Raw genomic sequence first — 18,574 nt, 5'->3', positions numbered from 1 at the left:
GAATGTCCATGTTGCGCCCTACCCAGTTTCAGTTGGGAGCTCAACTCTCGAGATTGTTGACAAGTATGTCTACCTCGGACAAACGATCCATCTAGGTTTCCGACAAACGATCCATCCATTCTTAAATAATAATTTAATTATTATTTAAGAATCACAGATACGTAGTTACATTAATCAGGTGTTGATTAACAATAATATAGTACTTATACTACTACTTAAATAAATCATTAATAACGAAAAAAAGTATTCTAAAACTGACATAAAAATATTACGGTAACAAATTATGATTATTAGTAATCACAGACGCGCAATAACATTAATCAGTCAATAAACACTTTAATGTAATTAAAAGTAACTCTTAAACTACGTTTACTAACAAATAATAACAACAAAAAAAATCTCAAATTATTACAGAATATAATAATTATTACTTTAGAATCACAGAGACGTAGTTACTTACATTAACCAGTTGTTGATTAACACTAGTGCTTAAACTATTATCTTATTAAATAAATCATTAACAACAAAAGAATAATTTGTAAAATTGACACAAAATATAATTGTAAAAAAATATGATTATTACTTCTATAATCTAATATTCGTACTTTAATCGGTCTTCATTGGTTAATCAATTAATAACTATCGTAAACTTTTTAGAAAATGTCCTACTGTCATTTGGCCATTCAAAAATTCCTTTGTATTTTCTACAATAAAGTTGTGCCAAAGTAAAGACTCCTGTAAACCATTACACTGCTGAGATGCTGACAGATTTCTACATGTTTTGAAATCACTTCATAATAGGAGGCGTCGCTGAGCAGTGTGTTTAACAACTCTATGATATTCGGTTGCTGTAGCTTTTCCGCAAATATATGCTCAGTCAGTGGTTACGAGACGAGTTTATTCCAATCTGGTGCGTATTCGGAGAGAGACACCGGAATACTTATATGCTTGAGGCGTGGCACAAAAAGCTTAATAAAACAATTAAAAAAAGCAACCGAATATCATAGAGTTGTTAAACACACTGCTCAGCGACGCCTCCTATTATGAAGTGATTTCAAAACAAATAGAAAATCTGTCAGCATCTCAGCAGTGTAATCGTTTACAGGAGTCTTATTAATGATTTATTTAAGTAGTAGTTTAAGTACTATTGTTAATCAACACCTGATTAATGTAACTACGTATCTGTGATTCTTAAATAATAATAATATTTTGTAACAATTTTAGATTTCCTTGTTATTATTTTGTTAGTGAGGAGTTTTAGAGTGACTTTTTATCACATTAGACTATTAGAGTGTTATGAATATTGACTGATTAATGCAATTGCGCATCTGTGATTCTAAACGTAATCTATATTTTATGACCATAATATTTTGTGACAATAAAACTTACTTTTATGCTGAAGATTTTTTAAACAGTGACTGTTAAATAAAACTGATTATTATTTACATATTATTTTTTTATTTTATTAGCAGGTTTTATTTTCGGTATGCAATACCGAGGTGGAACCTTTTAGATCTGTGTCATCTTTCACGTTTAGTGAAATACCGGGGTGGTTGAAACTTGATTTGATCCATCCGCCCCGTTAAACGATATACCGGGGTGGTTGACACTTGATGTGTTCCATCCACCCCGTTGAACGCTAAGACTATGACTACCGGGGTCGTTGAAACACTTTTTCCCATCCGCCCCGTTGACGGGGCAGATCCACCGGGGCCGTTGGGACTAACCCTTATTTTGGGTTAGTCCCAACGGCCCCGGTGGATCTGCCCCGTCAACGGGGTGGATGGGAAAAAGTGTTTCAACGACCCCGGTAGTCATAGTCTGAGCGTTTAACGGGGTGGATGGAACACATCAAGTGTCAACCACCCCGGTATATCGTTTAACGGGGCGGATGGATCAAATCAAGTTTCAACCACCCCGGTATTTCACTAAAAGTGAAGGATGACACAGATTTAAAAGGTTCCACCTCGGTATTGCATACCGAAAATAAAACCTGTTAATAAAATAAAATAAAAATGTAAATAATAATCAGTTTTATTTAACAGTCACTGTTTAAAAAATCTTCAGCATAAAAGTAAGTTTAATTGTCAAAATATTATGGTCATAAAATATAGATTACGTTTAGAATCACAGATGCGCAATTGCATTAATCAGTCAATATTAATAACACTCTAATAGTCTAATGTGATAAAAAGTAACTCTAAAATTGTTACAAAATATTATTATTATTATTCAAGAATCACAGATACGTAGTTACATTAATCAATTGTTGATTAACAATAAAAGTAAGTTTAACTGTCACAAAATATTATGGTCGTAAACTTAAAGATTACTTTTAGAATCACAGATGCGTAATTGCATTAATCAGTCAATATTAATAGCACTGTAATAGTCTAATGTGATAAAAAGTAACTCTAAAACTCCTCACTAACAAATAATAACAAGGAAATCTAAAATTGTTACAAAATATAACGTCGGCTGATTGCAAGAAGTCATTAACTACAAAAAGTCATTAAGTGTCCATACTAGCATGGCGATATTGGCCGCGACTTATACTATATTATGCAAAAATCGCTCAATGGATATCTGCCGTACTTTGGAAGATTTATTTTTGTAAAACTTGATAAATCCAGTTTCGTCAATTTTTATAGCATTAAAATAATTATTGTCCATTAATGATTTTGTGTCATAACATAGTCGATACACACTTTGTTTTGACTAACTGCCAGAACTTAATAAAGATTTTTAATTACTTTTTGTATAAAAAACTTTGGAACTAAATAGTGATAAAATCTGAGTTATGTCTACAAACTGTTTTCGAGACTCATCACGAACCGTCTCGCGCGTAGGTTCGATGACTTCCAGCCTCCCGAACAAGCCGGATTCCGAAAAGGTTATAGTACCATAGACCACATCCATACGCTGCGACAGGTTATACAGAAGACTGAGGAGTATAACTTGCCACTATGCTTGGCGTTCGTGGACTATGAGAAGGCCTTCGATTCGATTGAGACTTGGGCAGTGTTACAATCTCTCCAGCGGTGCCGTATTGACTATCGGTATATCGAGGTGCTGAAGTGCTTGTACAAAAACGCCACCATGTCGGTCCGAGTACAGGAGCAGAGCACGAAGGCGATTCCACTGCAGCGAGGTGTTAGGCAGGGAGATGTTATACCTCCGAAACTGTTCACCGCTGCATTGGAAGACGCTTTCAAACTCCTGGAATGGAAAGGATTCGGCATAAACATTAATGGCGAGTACATCACTCACCTTCGGTTTGCCGACGATATTGTGGTCATAGCAGAATCGTTGGAAGATCTTGGCACAATGCTCGAAGACCTTAATCGAGTTTCCCAACAGGTAGGCCTGAGGATGAACATGGACAAAACGAAGCTTATGTCGAATGTCCATGTTGCGCCCTACCCAGTTTCAGTTGGGAGCTCAACTCTCGAGATTGTTGACAAGTATGTCTACCTCGGACAAACGATCCATCTAGGTTTCCGACAAACGATCCATCCATTCTTAAATAATAATTTAATTATTATTTAAGAATCACAGATACGTAGTTACATTAATCAGGTGTTGATTAACAATAATATAGTACTTATACTACTACTTAAATAAATCATTAATAACGAAAAAAAGTATTCTAAAACTGACATAAAAATATTACGGTAACAAATTATGATTATTAGTAATCACAGACGCGCAATAACATTAATCAGTCAATAAACACTTTAATGTAATTAAAAGTAACTCTTAAACTACGTTTACTAACAAATAATAACAACAAAAAAAATCTCAAATTATTACAGAATATAATAATTATTACTTTAGAATCACAGAGACGTAGTTACTTACATTAACCAGTTGTTGATTAACACTAGTGCTTAAACTATTATCTTATTAAATAAATCATTAACAACAAAAGAATAATTTGTAAAATTGACACAAAATATAATTGTAAAAAAATATGATTATTACTTCTATAATCTAATATTCGTACTTTAATCGGTCTTCATTGGTTAATCAATTAATAACTATCGTAAACTTTTTAGAAAATGTCCTACTGTCATTTGGCCATTCAAAAATTCCTTTGTATTTTCTACAATAAAGTTGTGCCAAAGTAAAGACTCCTGTAAACCATTACACTGCTGAGATGCTGACAGATTTCTACATGTTTTGAAATCACTTCATAATAGGAGGCGTCGCTGAGCAGTGTGTTTAACAACTCTATGATATTCGGTTGCTGTAGCTTTTCCGCAAATATATGCTCAGTCAGTGGTTACGAGACGAGTTTATTCCAATCTGGTGCGTATTCGGAGAGAGACACCGGAATACTTATATGCTTGAGGCGTGGCACAAAAAGCTTAATAAAACAATTAAAAAAAGCAACCGAATATCATAGAGTTGTTAAACACACTGCTCAGCGACGCCTCCTATTATGAAGTGATTTCAAAACAAATAGAAAATCTGTCAGCATCTCAGCAGTGTAATCGTTTACAGGAGTCTTATTAATGATTTATTTAAGTAGTAGTTTAAGTACTATTGTTAATCAACACCTGATTAATGTAACTACGTATCTGTGATTCTTAAATAATAATAATATTTTGTAACAATTTTAGATTTCCTTGTTATTATTTTGTTAGTGAGGAGTTTTAGAGTGACTTTTTATCACATTAGACTATTAGAGTGTTATGAATATTGACTGATTAATGCAATTGCGCATCTGTGATTCTAAACGTAATCTATATTTTATGACCATAATATTTTGTGACAATAAAACTTACTTTTATGCTGAAGATTTTTTAAACAGTGACTGTTAAATAAAACTGATTATTATTTACATATTATTTTTTTATTTTATTAGCAGGTTTTATTTTCGGTATGCAATACCGAGGTGGAACCTTTTAGATCTGTGTCATCTTTCACGTTTAGTGAAATACCGGGGTGGTTGAAACTTGATTTGATCCATCCGCCCCGTTAAACGATATACCGGGGTGGTTGACACTTGATGTGTTCCATCCACCCCGTTGAACGCTAAGACTATGACTACCGGGGTCGTTGAAACACTTTTTCCCATCCGCCCCGTTGACGGGGCAGATCCACCGGGGCCGTTGGGACTAACCCTTATTTTGGGTTAGTCCCAACGGCCCCGGTGGATCTGCCCCGTCAACGGGGTGGATGGGAAAAAGTGTTTCAACGACCCCGGTAGTCATAGTCTGAGCGTTTAACGGGGTGGATGGAACACATCAAGTGTCAACCACCCCGGTATATCGTTTAACGGGGCGGATGGATCAAATCAAGTTTCAACCACCCCGGTATTTCACTAAAAGTGAAGGATGACACAGATTTAAAAGGTTCCACCTCGGTATTGCATACCGAAAATAAAACCTGTTAATAAAATAAAATAAAAATGTAAATAATAATCAGTTTTATTTAACAGTCACTGTTTAAAAAATCTTCAGCATAAAAGTAAGTTTAATTGTCAAAATATTATGGTCATAAAATATAGATTACGTTTAGAATCACAGATGCGCAATTGCATTAATCAGTCAATATTAATAACACTCTAATAGTCTAATGTGATAAAAAGTAACTCTAAAATTGTTACAAAATATTATTATTATTATTCAAGAATCACAGATACGTAGTTACATTAATCAATTGTTGATTAACAATAAAAGTAAGTTTAACTGTCACAAAATATTATGGTCGTAAACTTAAAGATTACTTTTAGAATCACAGATGCGTAATTGCATTAATCAGTCAATATTAATAGCACTGTAATAGTCTAATGTGATAAAAAGTAACTCTAAAACTCCTCACTAACAAATAATAACAAGGAAATCTAAAATTGTTACAAAATATAACGTCGGCTGATTGCAAGAAGTCATTAACTACAAAAAGTCATTAAGTGTCCATACTAGCATGGCGATATTGGCCGCGACTTATACTATATTATGCAAAAATCGCTCAATGGATATCTGCCGTACTTTGGAAGATTTATTTTTGTAAAACTTGATAAATCCAGTTTCGTCAATTTTTATAGCATTAAAATAATTATTGTCCATTAATGATTTTGTGTCATAACATAGTCGATACACACTTTGTTTTGACTAACTGCCAGAACTTAATAAAGATTTTTAATTACTTTTTGTATAAAAAACTTTGGAACTAAATAGTGATAAAATCTGAGTTATGTCTACAAACTGTTTTCGAGACTCATCACGAACCGTCTCGCGCGTAGGTTCGATGACTTCCAGCCTCCCGAACAAGCCGGATTCCGAAAAGGTTATAGTACCATAGACCACATCCATACGCTGCGACAGGTTATACAGAAGACTGAGGAGTATAACTTGCCACTATGCTTGGCGTTCGTGGACTATGAGAAGGCCTTCGATTCGATTGAGACTTGGGCAGTGTTACAATCTCTCCAGCGGTGCCGTATTGACTATCGGTATATCGAGGTGCTGAAGTGCTTGTACAAAAACGCCACCATGTCGGTCCGAGTACAGGAGCAGAGCACGAAGGCGATTCCACTGCAGCGAGGTGTTAGGCAGGGAGATGTTATACCTCCGAAACTGTTCACCGCTGCATTGGAAGACGCTTTCAAACTCCTGGAATGGAAAGGATTCGGCATAAACATTAATGGCGAGTACATCACTCACCTTCGGTTTGCCGACGATATTGTGGTCATAGCAGAATCGTTGGAAGATCTTGGCACAATGCTCGAAGACCTTAATCGAGTTTCCCAACAGGTAGGCCTGAGGATGAACATGGACAAAACGAAGCTTATGTCGAATGTCCATGTTGCGCCCTACCCAGTTTCAGTTGGGAGCTCAACTCTCGAGATTGTTGACAAGTATGTCTACCTCGGACAAACGATCCATCTAGGTTTCCGACAAACGATCCATCCATTCTTAAATAATAATTTAATTATTATTTAAGAATCACAGATACGTAGTTACATTAATCAGGTGTTGATTAACAATAATATAGTACTTATACTACTACTTAAATAAATCATTAATAACGAAAAAAAGTATTCTAAAACTGACATAAAAATATTACGGTAACAAATTATGATTATTAGTAATCACAGACGCGCAATAACATTAATCAGTCAATAAACACTTTAATGTAATTAAAAGTAACTCTTAAACTACGTTTACTAACAAATAATAACAACAAAAAAAATCTCAAATTATTACAGAATATAATAATTATTACTTTAGAATCACAGAGACGTAGTTACTTACATTAACCAGTTGTTGATTAACACTAGTGCTTAAACTATTATCTTATTAAATAAATCATTAACAACAAAAGAATAATTTGTAAAATTGACACAAAATATAATTGTAAAAAAATATGATTATTACTTCTATAATCTAATATTCGTACTTTAATCGGTCTTCATTGGTTAATCAATTAATAACTATCGTAAACTTTTTAGAAAATGTCCTACTGTCATTTGGCCATTCAAAAATTCCTTTGTATTTTCTACAATAAAGTTGTGCCAAAGTAAAGACTCCTGTAAACCATTACACTGCTGAGATGCTGACAGATTTCTACATGTTTTGAAATCACTTCATAATAGGAGGCGTCGCTGAGCAGTGTGTTTAACAACTCTATGATATTCGGTTGCTGTAGCTTTTCCGCAAATATATGCTCAGTCAGTGGTTACGAGACGAGTTTATTCCAATCTGGTGCGTATTCGGAGAGAGACACCGGAATACTTATATGCTTGAGGCGTGGCACAAAAAGCTTAATAAAACAATTAAAAAAAGCAACCGAATATCATAGAGTTGTTAAACACACTGCTCAGCGACGCCTCCTATTATGAAGTGATTTCAAAACAAATAGAAAATCTGTCAGCATCTCAGCAGTGTAATCGTTTACAGGAGTCTTATTAATGATTTATTTAAGTAGTAGTTTAAGTACTATTGTTAATCAACACCTGATTAATGTAACTACGTATCTGTGATTCTTAAATAATAATAATATTTTGTAACAATTTTAGATTTCCTTGTTATTATTTTGTTAGTGAGGAGTTTTAGAGTGACTTTTTATCACATTAGACTATTAGAGTGTTATGAATATTGACTGATTAATGCAATTGCGCATCTGTGATTCTAAACGTAATCTATATTTTATGACCATAATATTTTGTGACAATAAAACTTACTTTTATGCTGAAGATTTTTTAAACAGTGACTGTTAAATAAAACTGATTATTATTTACATATTATTTTTTTATTTTATTAGCAGGTTTTATTTTCGGTATGCAATACCGAGGTGGAACCTTTTAGATCTGTGTCATCTTTCACGTTTAGTGAAATACCGGGGTGGTTGAAACTTGATTTGATCCATCCGCCCCGTTAAACGATATACCGGGGTGGTTGACACTTGATGTGTTCCATCCACCCCGTTGAACGCTAAGACTATGACTACCGGGGTCGTTGAAACACTTTTTCCCATCCGCCCCGTTGACGGGGCAGATCCACCGGGGCCGTTGGGACTAACCCTTATTTTGGGTTAGTCCCAACGGCCCCGGTGGATCTGCCCCGTCAACGGGGTGGATGGGAAAAAGTGTTTCAACGACCCCGGTAGTCATAGTCTGAGCGTTTAACGGGGTGGATGGAACACATCAAGTGTCAACCACCCCGGTATATCGTTTAACGGGGCGGATGGATCAAATCAAGTTTCAACCACCCCGGTATTTCACTAAAAGTGAAGGATGACACAGATTTAAAAGGTTCCACCTCGGTATTGCATACCGAAAATAAAACCTGTTAATAAAATAAAATAAAAATGTAAATAATAATCAGTTTTATTTAACAGTCACTGTTTAAAAAATCTTCAGCATAAAAGTAAGTTTAATTGTCAAAATATTATGGTCATAAAATATAGATTACGTTTAGAATCACAGATGCGCAATTGCATTAATCAGTCAATATTAATAACACTCTAATAGTCTAATGTGATAAAAAGTAACTCTAAAATTGTTACAAAATATTATTATTATTATTCAAGAATCACAGATACGTAGTTACATTAATCAATTGTTGATTAACAATAAAAGTAAGTTTAACTGTCACAAAATATTATGGTCGTAAACTTAAAGATTACTTTTAGAATCACAGATGCGTAATTGCATTAATCAGTCAATATTAATAGCACTGTAATAGTCTAATGTGATAAAAAGTAACTCTAAAACTCCTCACTAACAAATAATAACAAGGAAATCTAAAATTGTTACAAAATATAACGTCGGCTGATTGCAAGAAGTCATTAACTACAAAAAGTCATTAAGTGTCCATACTAGCATGGCGATATTGGCCGCGACTTATACTATATTATGCAAAAATCGCTCAATGGATATCTGCCGTACTTTGGAAGATTTATTTTTGTAAAACTTGATAAATCCAGTTTCGTCAATTTTTATAGCATTAAAATAATTATTGTCCATTAATGATTTTGTGTCATAACATAGTCGATACACACTTTGTTTTGACTAACTGCCAGAACTTAATAAAGATTTTTAATTACTTTTTGTATAAAAAACTTTGGAACTAAATAGTGATAAAATCTGAGTTATGTCTACAAACTGTTTTCGAGACTCATCACGAACCGTCTCGCGCGTAGGTTCGATGACTTCCAGCCTCCCGAACAAGCCGGATTCCGAAAAGGTTATAGTACCATAGACCACATCCATACGCTGCGACAGGTTATACAGAAGACTGAGGAGTATAACTTGCCACTATGCTTGGCGTTCGTGGACTATGAGAAGGCCTTCGATTCGATTGAGACTTGGGCAGTGTTACAATCTCTCCAGCGGTGCCGTATTGACTATCGGTATATCGAGGTGCTGAAGTGCTTGTACAAAAACGCCACCATGTCGGTCCGAGTACAGGAGCAGAGCACGAAGGCGATTCCACTGCAGCGAGGTGTTAGGCAGGGAGATGTTATACCTCCGAAACTGTTCACCGCTGCATTGGAAGACGCTTTCAAACTCCTGGAATGGAAAGGATTCGGCATAAACATTAATGGCGAGTACATCACTCACCTTCGGTTTGCCGACGATATTGTGGTCATAGCAGAATCGTTGGAAGATCTTGGCACAATGCTCGAAGACCTTAATCGAGTTTCCCAACAGGTAGGCCTGAGGATGAACATGGACAAAACGAAGCTTATGTCGAATGTCCATGTTGCGCCCTACCCAGTTTCAGTTGGGAGCTCAACTCTCGAGATTGTTGACAAGTATGTCTACCTCGGACAAACGATCCATCTAGGTTTCCGACAAACGATCCATCCATTCTTAAATAATAATTTAATTATTATTTAAGAATCACAGATACGTAGTTACATTAATCAGGTGTTGATTAACAATAATATAGTACTTATACTACTACTTAAATAAATCATTAATAACGAAAAAAAGTATTCTAAAACTGACATAAAAATATTACGGTAACAAATTATGATTATTAGTAATCACAGACGCGCAATAACATTAATCAGTCAATAAACACTTTAATGTAATTAAAAGTAACTCTTAAACTACGTTTACTAACAAATAATAACAACAAAAAAAATCTCAAATTATTACAGAATATAATAATTATTACTTTAGAATCACAGAGACGTAGTTACTTACATTAACCAGTTGTTGATTAACACTAGTGCTTAAACTATTATCTTATTAAATAAATCATTAACAACAAAAGAATAATTTGTAAAATTGACACAAAATATAATTGTAAAAAAATATGATTATTACTTCTATAATCTAATATTCGTACTTTAATCGGTCTTCATTGGTTAATCAATTAATAACTATCGTAAACTTTTTAGAAAATGTCCTACTGTCATTTGGCCATTCAAAAATTCCTTTGTATTTTCTACAATAAAGTTGTGCCAAAGTAAAGACTCCTGTAAACCATTACACTGCTGAGATGCTGACAGATTTCTACATGTTTTGAAATCACTTCATAATAGGAGGCGTCGCTGAGCAGTGTGTTTAACAACTCTATGATATTCGGTTGCTGTAGCTTTTCCGCAAATATATGCTCAGTCAGTGGTTACGAGACGAGTTTATTCCAATCTGGTGCGTATTCGGAGAGAGACACCGGAATACTTATATGCTTGAGGCGTGGCACAAAAAGCTTAATAAAACAATTAAAAAAAGCAACCGAATATCATAGAGTTGTTAAACACACTGCTCAGCGACGCCTCCTATTATGAAGTGATTTCAAAACAAATAGAAAATCTGTCAGCATCTCAGCAGTGTAATCGTTTACAGGAGTCTTATTAATGATTTATTTAAGTAGTAGTTTAAGTACTATTGTTAATCAACACCTGATTAATGTAACTACGTATCTGTGATTCTTAAATAATAATAATATTTTGTAACAATTTTAGATTTCCTTGTTATTATTTTGTTAGTGAGGAGTTTTAGAGTGACTTTTTATCACATTAGACTATTAGAGTGTTATGAATATTGACTGATTAATGCAATTGCGCATCTGTGATTCTAAACGTAATCTATATTTTATGACCATAATATTTTGTGACAATAAAACTTACTTTTATGCTGAAGATTTTTTAAACAGTGACTGTTAAATAAAACTGATTATTATTTACATATTATTTTTTTATTTTATTAGCAGGTTTTATTTTCGGTATGCAATACCGAGGTGGAACCTTTTAGATCTGTGTCATCTTTCACGTTTAGTGAAATACCGGGGTGGTTGAAACTTGATTTGATCCATCCGCCCCGTTAAACGATATACCGGGGTGGTTGACACTTGATGTGTTCCATCCACCCCGTTGAACGCTAAGACTATGACTACCGGGGTCGTTGAAACACTTTTTCCCATCCGCCCCGTTGACGGGGCAGATCCACCGGGGCCGTTGGGACTAACCCTTATTTTGGGTTAGTCCCAACGGCCCCGGTGGATCTGCCCCGTCAACGGGGTGGATGGGAAAAAGTGTTTCAACGACCCCGGTAGTCATAGTCTGAGCGTTTAACGGGGTGGATGGAACACATCAAGTGTCAACCACCCCGGTATATCGTTTAACGGGGCGGATGGATCAAATCAAGTTTCAACCACCCCGGTATTTCACTAAAAGTGAAGGATGACACAGATTTAAAAGGTTCCACCTCGGTATTGCATACCGAAAATAAAACCTGTTAATAAAATAAAATAAAAATGTAAATAATAATCAGTTTTATTTAACAGTCACTGTTTAAAAAATCTTCAGCATAAAAGTAAGTTTAATTGTCAAAATATTATGGTCATAAAATATAGATTACGTTTAGAATCACAGATGCGCAATTGCATTAATCAGTCAATATTAATAACACTCTAATAGTCTAATGTGATAAAAAGTAACTCTAAAATTGTTACAAAATATTATTATTATTATTCAAGAATCACAGATACGTAGTTACATTAATCAATTGTTGATTAACAATAAAAGTAAGTTTAACTGTCACAAAATATTATGGTCGTAAACTTAAAGATTACTTTTAGAATCACAGATGCGTAATTGCATTAATCAGTCAATATTAATAGCACTGTAATAGTCTAATGTGATAAAAAGTAACTCTAAAACTCCTCACTAACAAATAATAACAAGGAAATCTAAAATTGTTACAAAATATAACGTCGGCTGATTGCAAGAAGTCATTAACTACAAAAAGTCATTAAGTGTCCATACTAGCATGGCGATATTGGCCGCGACTTATACTATATTATGCAAAAATCGCTCAATGGATATCTGCCGTACTTTGGAAGATTTATTTTTGTAAAACTTGATAAATCCAGTTTCGTCAATTTTTATAGCATTAAAATAATTATTGTCCATTAATGATTTTGTGTCATAACATAGTCGATACACACTTTGTTTTGACTAACTGCCAGAACTTAATAAAGATTTTTAATTACTTTTTGTATAAAAAACTTTGGAACTAAATAGTGATAAAATCTGAGTTATGTCTACAAACTGTTTTCGAGACTCATCACGAACCGTCTCGCGCGTAGGTTCGATGACTTCCAGCCTCCCGAACAAGCCGGATTCCGAAAAGGTTATAGTACCATAGACCACATCCATACGCTGCGACAGGTTATACAGAAGACTGAGGAGTATAACTTGCCACTATGCTTGGCGTTCGTGGACTATGAGAAGGCCTTCGATTCGATTGAGACTTGGGCAGTGTTACAATCTCTCCAGCGGTGCCGTATTGACTATCGGTATATCGAGGTGCTGAAGTGCTTGTACAAAAACGCCACCATGTCGGTCCGAGTACAGGAGCAGAGCACGAAGGCGATTCCACTGCAGCGAGGTGTTAGGCAGGGAGATGTTATACCTCCGAAACTGTTCACCGCTGCATTGGAAGACGCTTTCAAACTCCTGGAATGGAAAGGATTCGGCATAAACATTAATGGCGAGTACATCACTCACCTTCGGTTTGCCGACGATATTGTGGTCATAGCAGAATCGTTGGAAGATCTTGGCACAATGCTCGAAGACCTTAATCGAGTTTCCCAACAGGTAGGCCTGAGGATGAACATGGACAAAACGAAGCTTATGTCGAATGTCCATGTTGCGCCCTACCCAGTTTCAGTTGGGAGCTCAACTCTCGAGATTGTTGACAAGTATGTCTACCTCGGACAAACGATCCATCTAGGTTTCCGACAAACGATCCATCCATTCTTAAATAATAATTTAATTATTATTTAAGAATCACAGATACGTAGTTACATTAATCAGGTGTTGATTAACAATAATATAGTACTTATACTACTACTTAAATAAATCATTAATAACGAAAAAAAGTATTCTAAAACTGACATAAAAATATTACGGTAACAAATTATGATTATTAGTAATCACAGACGCGCAATAACATTAATCAGTCAATAAACACTTTAATGTAATTAAAAGTAACTCTTAAACTACGTTTACTAACAAATAATAACAACAAAAAAAATCTCAAATTATTACAGAATATAATAATTATTACTTTAGAATCACAGAGACGTAGTTACTTACATTAACCAGTTGTTGATTAACACTAGTGCTTAAACTATTATCTTATTAAATAAATCATTAACAACAAAAGAATAATTTGTAAAATTGACACAAAATATAATTGTAAAAAAATATGATTATTACTTCTATAATCTAATATTCGTACTTTAATCGGTCTTCATTGGTTAATCAATTAATAACTATCGTAAACTTTTTAGAAAATGTCCTACTGTCATTTGGCCATTCAAAAATTCCTTTGTATTTTCTACAATAAAGTTGTGCCAAAGTAAAGACTCCTGTAAACCATTACACTGCTGAGATGCTGACAGATTTCTACATGTTTTGAAATCACTTCATAATAGGAGGCGTCGCTGAGCAGTGTGTTTAACAACTCTATGATATTCGGTTGCTGTAGCTTTTCCGCAAATATATGCTCAGTCAGTGGTTACGAGACGAGTTTATTCCAATCTGGTGCGTATTCGGAGAGAGACACCGGAATACTTATATGCTTGAGGCGTGGCACAAAAAGCTTAATAAAACAATTAAAAAAAGCAACCGAATATCATAGAGTTGTTAAACACACTGCTCAGCGACGCCTCCTATTATGAAGTGATTTCAAAACAAATAGAAAATCTGTCAGCATCTCAGCAGTGTAATCGTTTACAGGAGTCTTATTAATGATTTATTTAAGTAGTAGTTTAAGTACTATTGTTAATCAACACCTGATTAATGTAACTACGTATCTGTGATTCTTAAATAATAATAATATTTTGTAACAATTTTAGATTTCCTTGTTATTATTTTGTTAGTGAGGAGTTTTAGAGTGACTTTTTATCACATTAGACTATTAGAGTGTTATGAATATTGACTGATTAATGCAATTGCGCATCTGTGATTCTAAACGTAATCTATATTTTATGACCATAATATTTTGTGACAATAAAACTTACTTTTATGCTGAAGATTTTTTAAACAGTGACTGTTAAATAAAACTGATTATTATTTACATATTATTTTTTTATTTTATTAGCAGGTTTTATTTTCGGTATGCAATACCGAGGTGGAACCTTTTAGATCTGTGTCATCTTTCACGTTTAGTGAAATACCGGGGTGGTTGAAACTTGATTTGATCCATCCGCCCCGTTAAACGATATACCGGGGTGGTTGACACTTGATGTGTTCCATCCACCCCGTTGAACGCTAAGACTATGACTACCGGGGTCGTTGAAACACTTTTTCCCATCCGCCCCGTTGACGGGGCAGATCCACCGGGGCCGTTGGGACTAACCCCTTATTTTGAAGTACCTACAAACTAATAAAACACCGATTTTATCGATAAAACGCGTTGAATTTTCGTACTCGTAACACCCGAAACAGAACCATTGTAACACCCGAAACAAAGAAAAAATTTATAAAAAAATGGTAAAACGTTTTATTTAACAGTGATTGTATGTTACATGGTTTGTAAATTTCATACTTTAGAAGTCCTGTGAGTTTTAGGTATGATTCCTTAAGAAAATTCGCTAAATTTCGAGTAAATGCAGCAACAGTCAGAACATAGAGGCAAAATCTCGTAACGCCCGAAACGCACACTTTTCGACTCATATTTTCGTTATCCTACATTCTAAGCTGTACAAACTTTATTATTTAGATAAAACAACTAAAAACGGACAGATTAAGGCACTAACATTATTAAAATACTATTTCAAAATACATGAAATTGTTGAATATGTGTGTACGAACGTAACACCCGAAACGATGGAATGACCCATACATTATTAGAGATATTCTTTAATGTTCATTGCAGTTTTATGCCAAACCTATGACAATTATCGTATGGCGTTAATTGATTTAATTATGTGAAATATTCTTATGAATCGATCAAGACAACAAAGTGGAGGTTAAATGCGTAATTAAAGATATAAATACTAAAATAAAAAACTTAATCAAAATTCTAACAACGCCATGGGTCGTTATTAGGAACCAAATTATGAAAAGTGTTTCTATTACCGCCCTTATTTAAAATTGTATTTAAGCCACAAAAATACAGCGAGAGGGCTATATTGAGGGTTTATTATGGAAACTAAAATACGAATTAATATTATTATGCAAAAACATTTTGGTATACTCATTTTAAATGTGTTAAAATCGCTAATTAATAACAAGGTGCACCTTAAGTAGCTGGGAGCGCGTCAGTATGAAAAGTGCGTCCGTTGCGGGCGCGTCCCATTTAATGACAAATAAGTCCGTTTACTGGTTATTTACGAACATAAACTTTTTACATATCTAGATATTTTTTAGGTAACGTGTTTTATGAAAGAAAGAAAAATAGGGCGGTAATAGAATACAAATTTTGGGGGGTCGTTAATAGGCGCACTTACGTTACTATGATAGGTATAACCCGTCTAGACGCTGTATCGAAATACCGTATGGAATTGAATGTCACCCTACTTAGTTGAAAAATATTGAATGAGTCTAGACTTTTTTATTAATATTTTTCAACTAATGTAAAAAGTTCCGTGTACTATCGTTACTCTTCTCTATCTTATCTCACTATCGTTAGTCTGAAGCTCAGATCATGATCTGAGGTCTGAAGTATCAGACGTCAGTAGAAAATCTCTGAGTGCAGGGCCCCGATTGCGCAAAAAATTTTCAACTGCATAATCCGTTGTTTGTCTTTTTTCGGTCTATTCCACTTTGATCACCTGGTTTTGATCACCCAGGTGATCAAAGTGGACTTCCAATGACAATTTAATGTCCTTTGATCATCCACGGATACGATGCCCTGGGTGATAAAAGTGGACTCCAGTTAAATTATTATTTTAGTGTCCTTTGATCATCTACAAACAAATCACACCTCCTCTGAATAGTCACATGTCCAATTGTTGTACTTACATTATTTTGTTTTGTAACATTTTTGATATTTTCTAAAAACAGCAACAAACAAATTGGACATGCGTGACTATTCAGAGGTATGATTTATTTATAGGTGACCAAAGGACACTAAAATAATAATTTAACTGGAGTCCACTTTTATCACCTGGGTCATCAAAGCCAGGTGATCAAAGTGGATTAGACCCTTTTTTCGCGTGAACTTTAATAATTGCGATCTGTGAGACGAGACGCGAATAAATTGGAGACATTACAAATTAGCGAATCGGGGCCTAAAATCCTCCATTTGCCGCTGGTTTAGGGGCGTACTTACTTAGTAGGACTCCTGCACTGGAGATTAAAAATTACCTGAAGATATTTTTATGAAAATATCAAGACAACACGCATAAGTTGTAATATTAAGTTAAATTATGACTTAATTTAAAGTTTAGATCACACACATTAGTTACACTAGTTTTTATTTCACCTCAATCCATCCAGTATTACCGAAGATAGAGCCTCGAGAAGTTTACGGACTTTTTCAAATTTTCAAAAATTTCCAATATTCGCGCGTGACGTCACAACATGATTTTGCAGCCCCCGCACGTTAACCCATTTACCACTTTTTGTCTTTTTCCAACTAAAATAAAATTTTACCTAACTGACAACACTGTTGTTTGTTGTCATCGTTCAATCACATTTCAAACTAGGCGCTAAAAAGTAACCATTATTATGCCACCTATTGCCAATTTTGTGCACTAATTTATGCACTTAAAAAAAATATAAATTTATTGGAAAAATAACCAAGTTTGTGTCTCTGTGCTCAATAACGAGTAAATAGTCCAGTTATTTGTTAATTTTACTTTGAAGGTTTTCCGGAATTTTTGAAAATTGGTGAATAAATAGATTTCACTATGTTCTTTCCGAATTTTGTGACCTCGTTTATAGCCGTTCTACATTACATAATTTTATACTACTAATATTATAAATGCGAAAGTTTGGATGTCTGGATGTCTGGAAGTTTAAAGTAAAGTAATGTTTATTTCTCACCAACATAACAGATAAGGTACCTGCATGCCAAATTTCAAGCGTCTAACTTAAGCGGTTTAGATTTTTCATACAAAAGGATTTTCACGCTAATTCCCGATCCCGTGGGAATTTCGGGAATTCCTTTCTTAGTGCACCTCTACGGTACCTAAGCTACGTCCTTTCCAAATTTCAAGTGCCTACGTTTAGCCGTTTAGGCTGTGCCTTGATCTGTCACTAAGTCAGTCAGTTTCTCCTTTTATAATATTTAGATTTTATTTCTTCAATTAAATATTGTGAGAATTTAAATCTGCTACCAACTATGTACTACGAAATTATCCGGGTAGAAGAACCCAACACCTCCATAACTGAGCAAGTAGCCACTGACCTATCGCGTCGCGTATTCGTAAAATTAAGGCAAAAATAAATTAAGAATATCATTTCCATTTTCTGACTGATTATTATATTGCCTATTGTTAAACTTTTCATTCATAAAAGTGATAAAAAAATACGTAAACCAATAAAAAAAATTAAGACAGCAAAAAGGCGAAAGTATCAAGTCAATTATTTTTATTTGCGGAACAAAAATGTCATGTTATTACTTACAGGTATTCACTGAGTAAGTTCTAATTAT

General features: G+C 34.4%; 1 protein-coding gene across 1 annotated transcript in view; it reads right to left on the bottom strand.

Moving 5' to 3' along the window:
• LOC135083657 (facilitated trehalose transporter Tret1-like) overlaps positions 1–18,574 on the bottom strand; it is a 36,526-nt gene that overhangs the window by 17,332 nt on the left and 620 nt on the right. The gene's annotated exons all lie outside the window — the stretch shown is intronic.

This window comes from Ostrinia nubilalis, chromosome 24 (assembly GCF_963855985.1).
Source record: "Ostrinia nubilalis chromosome 24, ilOstNubi1.1, whole genome shotgun sequence".
In the NCBI taxonomy this organism is placed as follows: domain Eukaryota; kingdom Metazoa; phylum Arthropoda; class Insecta; order Lepidoptera; family Crambidae; genus Ostrinia; species Ostrinia nubilalis.
Note: the sequence above shows the minus strand (reverse complement) of the source record. Positions and strands in the feature narration are given on the sequence as shown.